Below are 7,587 nucleotides of genomic sequence, written 5' to 3' on the forward strand. Positions count from 1 at the left end.
GGATATTCATGGTAGTTCAGGACACTTAAGTAATGCTTCCTAAAATGAAAGGAAGGATCTTACTACGTAATGTGGCAGAAGAACTGGTGGTACTTCCTGACTAGCTGGATATGAGAGAAAGGAAAAATCAAAGGTGTCCAAAGAGCCTGGGAAAATTAGAGTCCTTGATGACAGAAACATGCACTGGAATGCTACACAAATAAACCTTAACATAACCTGAAACTCAAGCACAAATTATTTAAGTACTGAATCTCTACTGATTCTACAAATGTGGAATAGCCTCACCTATGTACCCATAGTCTCCATCTTCTTCTCTTCCCCATTCCTAACGCCTCTTGACTATCAAAACAAGAAAGTTAAGAAAAAGCAAGCCCTGCAGACTAGTATGCAGAGACGAGGAACATACAAAGCCAAGTCAGCAACCCAAGTCCTCAGATGTAGTCATTAGACCAGAAAAGGTTGACTTTTATGATTTTTTAGAGTCCCAAGGGTCTCCCTGACTCCAGAAACTTACAGTCTGTTGTTAATAAGCTTAATAAAGAAACACCCCTGGAAGTCATTCAAATACTGAAGAAACGAAAAACATTCAGAAATAATATGTCCTTTTTTTTTTTTTTAACTGTGGTCACCTATTTGTTCAACAGTAATTTACTAAGCATTTACTATGGACCAGGCACTCTGTTTGTGTTAGGAATACAATAATAGTTTATCAATCTAGCCATCACAGAGCACAGAGTTTGGTTATGAAAAGGATTGCAAATAAAACCTTTGAAAAACCAAAATCCAAGTCTTCCAGAAACCTAGCACACCCTTCATATTAGAGGTCAGTTTGTTAATGTGATAGCTAAGCTTTTAATTCTATTTCTGGTATCCCAGTGTTTCGGTAAGACTATCTGCTGTTGTTTTTATTTACTCCTTACTCTTGAGGAGGTGGAAAAATCAATGTTGTACCATGGCATATACGTGGTGTCCAAGAAAGCATGCCACTCAGATCTCTTGCTGAAGGGAATGTAATTGGCTGTCTTGTCCCAGCTGCTATGCTCTGAACCCACCGCCACATTCATGCTGAGACCATGCTTCCCACAGGCTATTCCCAGCCAGGGTCTAAGCCCTTTGGTTCACTAACACAGACCCCATCCTGTGAGATAGAGGACCCCTCTATGGAAGATTCTGGCTCTAGGGCTTCCCATCATCCAGAATGCAAACTTTCTTATAACTGGACTACAGTCTCGGACTCTTCCTGCCTACCTTTTTCTCTGCCTTCCCTCCTTCCTTCCCAGGGGTCAGACCTGCATGGTGCTCTAATGTAAAGGTTCTCCCACCTGCTCCAGCTCCCTACCTGCCCTTTTCCTCCTGCAGCCTTTTCTCCAATCAATCTCTTGTCTGTCTAATCATGTCTTGGTGTCTGCTTCTCAGAGAACTCTAACAAACAGCACACACAAGCAGTAATTTTCAAACTTGCTGTCTACAGTAAACTCTCCTCATTAATACTCCCTAAAGTTACACCCTTAAACTTGTAAATACTCATTCACAGCAACTTGCTGTTTTATTGGTATATAAGTATTTTTGAGGGACTTTAAAGGGCTCATACTTTGTCTTTGGTGCTATGCAGTAAAAAACCTTGTTTTAGTCCATTAAGAGAAAATCTCCCTATTCCTTGGGCTCTGGTCAAAAATAGAGTTGAGGGGCACTGTGGTTAGTGGACAGCTGTGGGCCATGACCTCGTGCTCTCCAATCCTGCTTCTTCCTCTTACTATTCATAACAGACAAGCCACTTAACCCCTCTGAGACTGTTTCCTCTCTAATATGCAGATAATAATATCCTCCCTTGCTGACTTCAAAAGACTGTTTAAAGGATCAAATGATTTAATCATGCGAAAGTGCCTCACAAACTAGAGTACTATACAAAAGCAAGGTACTATAATTATTGTCTAATAGTAAATGAGATTAGCCAACTTTCTTCATATTTGCTGAGGACAAGCACTAGATATAAAACATACCTATATCAATAGCAGAGTGGGGACAGTTATTACACTGTGACAGTATTACATACCAAGTTATGTAAGCCAATCTCCCAGCATTGAAGTAGGCTACAAAATTATAAACCAAGAGCTTTACTGATATTACCTTAATGCCTATGGATGAAAGTGAATATAAGATGCTGGTTTAAGTGGAAATAAAGAAAAAAGTCAAGTTTAAGATGATTTCCAAACCACTGTGATTTGGATGAACCTTGGAAACAAATATAACACTTCCAACGTACTTGAATTCGAATAGTAATAATAAATCTCACCACACCAGTGACTTGAGGTTTTCCCTGGTTTAGTTATAAATAACTTTTTAGAGTAATAAAAGAAGAAAAATATTCTCAAGGGTCCATGTGCGTATGTGAATATATGTCTGTTTTCACCCCCAGTATCACAGTTGAATTCAGGTATTTCTGTGTGATGATGAAGTTGGAATTAAAAAAAAAAAAAAAGCACAAACCTATAGGGGTATAGGTTAACCTTTGTGTAACTATAAACGATTACAAACTTTACATAAGGAAAACCTATGAGATCTCTTTATAATGCTCTTAAATCCTGAAAGCAGTAGCTTCCATTTAAATTAGAAGTCTTCAATCAAAAAAAAAAATTTCTTTCAGAAAAATTCCCTTCTTCCTGGTTAATTGCAAAAAAAAAAAAAAATAGATATCCTGAAGGAGAAGGAGGCTGACTTCTTTGCTGACTGACTTGAAATGAAGGTAATAGTTGGGGAGTGTTTGGGACTGTGAGAAACTAACCATTTCCTTCCTTCAGTGTTTGCTCTGGGTTTCCTATTTCATTACTTATGCCACACAAATCTCTCTACATAAGAAACCTGCAAGGTATACACTCATCCATTAAAGAGAGATACCATGAACATTGCTGAATATGAGAAAACAATTTATTTCTTCTTGTTTTTTCTTCCTAAATCTTCTACCAACAAAGGGAATACCTATAACACAACAGACTAAGGATGGGCTGCCTCATTCTGGATGCAGGCAACTTTGCATCAAAGCAAAACTGAACCTCTTGCTCCACCCATCATATTTATGACATTTTTGAGAAAATCAGTCCCTTGAGGCAGCATGAAATTACCTTGATGGATTGACTGATAATAACTGAAGTTGACCTGAAGGAGTGATAGTTAATCCTTAACTATTAGAAACCTGGACATATTTGTCCTTGGAAACTCCTCTCAAATATACCCCCACCCCAACCACCAACCAGCTCCCTTCAAACCTACTCCACCTAAACACCAGAAGACTCACCTCAAACACCAAAGACATATATGATCAGTCTATAAAATCAACAGGAAACAAACAAACAAACAAATACCTTAAGAGATCTAGGAGTTTCTACTTGTAGAATGTTCTGGAACAAGAACAAAAGAGGGCTGAAGTTTACTAAAGGTCACATTTTTTTCATCCCAAATCCATTCTCCAAGAGAGAGCCAGCTTTCATCAGCTTTTTCAGGCTTCCATATCCTAGACCACCTCCATGTGATCCATCCAAAAAAAAAAAAGCTTTTAAATAAATCTAAATAAATATAAACAAATGCATTCTTAGTGGGATTGCACTTTCAAATTAAACACTATGAACTTGCTTATGTGCATGCAAATAAAATGTCATGCTCATCAGGAGAGCATACTTTGGCATCAAGTAGTATATGGTAAATGGCACATAATCCGATTGAGGGAAAACATCTCTATGCCTGAGGAGAGTCAATTAGGCTGGAACTGCTTATGATAGAATTGACGTGTACACAGACACCACAGGCAGAGACGACCTTTCACATGCAGTAAGTAACACAGGCCTTACTCTACCACCAAAAGCAGGCCTACCTGTGTTTTCATCCATTAAAAACATATGAGCACCTACTAAGAACCAGGCACTATCAAAGATACAACGAAAACATAAGTGAATAAAACACTGTTTCTGCCTTCTAGGAGTTAAAGTCTGGTCAGAACTTCACAATCTACACAAAGAAGCAACTAAAAGCAAAACCATCCAACAACGCAGGGGAATGTGTCTAGCACAAAGCCCACCAAATAGTAGCTACTCAGCAGATTTTAAGTGAATAAGATTTTGAATAATTATTAAAAAAGAGACATGAAGGAGGCACCTGGGTGGCTCAGCTGGGTAAGCATCTGACCTGATTTTGGCTCAGGTCATAATCTCAGAGTGGTGGGATCGAGTCCTGCACTGGGCTCCACACTCAGTGGGGAGTCTGCATGACATTCTCTCCCCCTCCTGGCCTCCCTGTTCACACTCTCTGTCTCTTTCAAGTAAATAAATAAATCTTTTTTTTTTTTTTTAAGAAGAACATGAAAGTGCTGGAATAGACAAAGCTTAAAATTATTCCTACTACATAACAGTTCGCAATAGATATTGATTGATTGAATAAATGAAATAATAAACGCTATGAGCACCTATAAGAAAAGTGATCCAAACTAGGTAATGACTCCTCTATGGAGGCTAGATAAGAAAAGTGTGAAAAAAATTCTACACAGGGAGAATAATAATAGTTGGCCAGTTAGACAACATATTGATTCACATGAGCTGACGTATTAACTTCAGAAACTGTCTGCGTTTACTTCACACTAGTGATTTGTGACTGTCCAATGTTCTGAATCATGACCATTTAGTCAGTTTCACTGAAGCCAAGAAGAGGATCCAAGACTGCACCTTCAAATAGGGTGATAATCAATAAGCCTGTAACACCTTTCTTACTGTGAAAGCCCATTTGTAAATGGTGAAATTCAGGGTACATCAAAAGGAACAGGATTGTGCATTTTCTAGAAAAAACACCAACTCACCAAACAAGAAGAAGGTAAAAGACACGGACAATAAAAGGTAAGAAAGAACTGAAGGAAAATACATGTCTTGAGTGGTTCTATGAACAACCGAAAACCAGAAAAAAAAAAAAAATAGAGCCACCTATATTGAACCAAAATATTTGACAGCATAAAATCATTTTATAGCACTTCAAATACTTCAATTCAAGGATATGCTCCTGTCAAGAAAGCTCTACAAAAAGAAAATTGGTTTCATCAAAATGAATGCTCAGATTTTCAAAGGGCATATTTAATGTGGAATAGAAACAAGGTTGTAGAAGAGATATTTCTTTGGATTCTGTGCGATGAGTGTTATAAGAAAGGGATATGCAATGTATAGTCAGAAGAGGCTTTTCTATAAGCAAAGTTTTAGGCTATGACACATTACTACGATATTTGCTGAAGATTTATCTCTGAGGATTTATATTATATATAAATATATAATGGAAACAAATGGAAAAATTCAACTTACCAAAATATGCTTTACAGACAATCATTCAGGTAAGTATTAACTACTACACAAAATTAAACCTGCTCTGTTTTTCTGAAAGGAGTAGCAATTCTCAGTAGATAACTCAGCTATGTGACATTTTGACAAGTTAAATTAGCTATGAAGTCACACGACTGTTCACCCCTCAGTGACACCCTTTCCTCACAATAACCCAGTCTCTGACAGATGTGCTGATGAAACAGGGAGTGTATCTACATTAACACAAAAACAACACTCTCCATGCCTTAATTCAAAAGAAACAGTGCTCATTTAGACATATTTTCCGTGTACTTCCTGTTTACCAAGCAATTTGAAGCAAATATTGGTCTTTGTGGTATTGGCTCATTTATGCTAATGGAATTTGTTTCCTTTTGTGCTACCCCACCATGACTATTCCACTTCACAAGCATTAGCTCCAATAAAGTCAAATGCGAAAACACAACAAAAACAATCTAAAGCCACTATCATTAGTAACAAGTACAAGATTTCCTAGTTTCCATATTATTTTAAAAAATGATGGAAAAGAAATAATTTGTTACATTTATTTTCTGCTTTACAGTTTAAAATAATTTCTCTATCACTTCCTTTTCAACCTTCATTAAGTACCCCAAATATAGGTGCTGCAGATTACAATAAAAATAATAAGAATTACTATTTAACTTCAGTTTTAACAAGATGGACATAGTTTTCCCTGTTCTTCCCATTAAGGAGAGTTAAAACCCATGAGCATGGGGCAACTGGGTGGCTCAGCTGGTTAAGCACTGGACTCTTGGTTTAAGCTCAAGTCATGATCTCATGGGTTGTGAGATCCATCCCCATGTCAGGTTCTGTGCTCAGTGGAGAGTCTGCTTAAAGATTCTCTTCCTCTATCCCTCCCCTCAATCTCTCAAATAAAGAAATAAATCTTTTTTTTTTTAAATTAACATGTAATGTATTATTTGTTTCAGGGGTACAGGTCTGTGAACCATCAGTTATACACAACTCACAGCACTCACCATAGCACATACCCTCCCTAATGTCCATCACCCAACCACCCCATCCCTTTCACCCCAATTCCCCTCCAGGAACCATCAGATTGTTTCCTGATATTAAGAGTCTTTTATGGTTTGTCTCCCTCCCTGGTCCCATCATAAATAAATCTTAAAAACAACAATAACAACAACAAAAACAAAGCCCTGGGCATTATATATAAGACAAAGACTCTGTAAGTTAGAAGGAATAAAGCAGATCAGCCAGGAAACTCAGAACACAAGGAAGGACATAGCAGTAAATTCCTTAGGCTTTTATTTTTCCTCATATACCCCACACCTAGAGCTACATAAGATTTCAGTGTGGAAATATCAACAGGTTGAGAAAGAAATAAAAACATCAAAAACTTGTTCCCTCTAGACAAAGAAGCATTCTAGTAAGAGAGAAAACTTTTAGACAATAACCATTCTATTCTGGGGTGCCTGGGTGGCTGTCAGTTAAGCATCTGCCTTTGGCTCAGGGCATGATCCTAGAGTCCCAGGATCAAGTCTCACATCAGGCTCCTTGCTCAGTGGAGAGTCTGCTTCTCCTTTTCCTTCTGCTCCCCCACCCAAGCTCATGTTCTCTCTCTCCTCACTCACTTTCTCTCTCTCTCAAACAAATAAATAAAACCTTAAAAACAAAATAACCAAACACCTCTAAAAAAGAAAAAAAGTGGACCCACCTCCACCCATGGCAACAAAGGTCGAGCAGAAAGCCCTATACCCTCATCTGGCTATAACATGCAGCCCATCCCTCACAACCACTCTCTTGCCATAGTGGTATGAAAGATGACAGAATATGGGGCCAAGGATTTCATCCCCATCAGGTCCCTGCCAAAGTGTCAGTAGAAACTAGGTAGGGAGTTTGGATTTCCAACTTTCCTGGTTAGTAATGACAGAGAAAGAAATAAAAATTAGCAATCTCAGAAATGAAAAAAAGGGACTAATGGCAAAATCTGCATACATGGAAAGGATAATAAGGGAATACTACAAATTCTACACACCTATATTTGGCAACTTAGATAAAATGAACCAATTCTTTGAAAAATACAAATGACCACACCTCAACTATATGAATTAATTTGAATAGTTCTATACCTACTGTTGGGCTGGCAGGAAGGGCTACTAAAGATGGCGAAAGTTCCCGCCACAAGACCTGAGCTCGGACAGGAGAACAAAGGCCCAAGCAGGAATCTGAGACCCCCGCCCCGGGCTCCTGTGGACCAATG

Source organism: Mustela nigripes, chromosome 3, assembly GCF_022355385.1.
Source record: "Mustela nigripes isolate SB6536 chromosome 3, MUSNIG.SB6536, whole genome shotgun sequence".
In the NCBI taxonomy this organism is placed as follows: Eukaryota; Metazoa; Chordata; class Mammalia; order Carnivora; family Mustelidae; genus Mustela; species Mustela nigripes.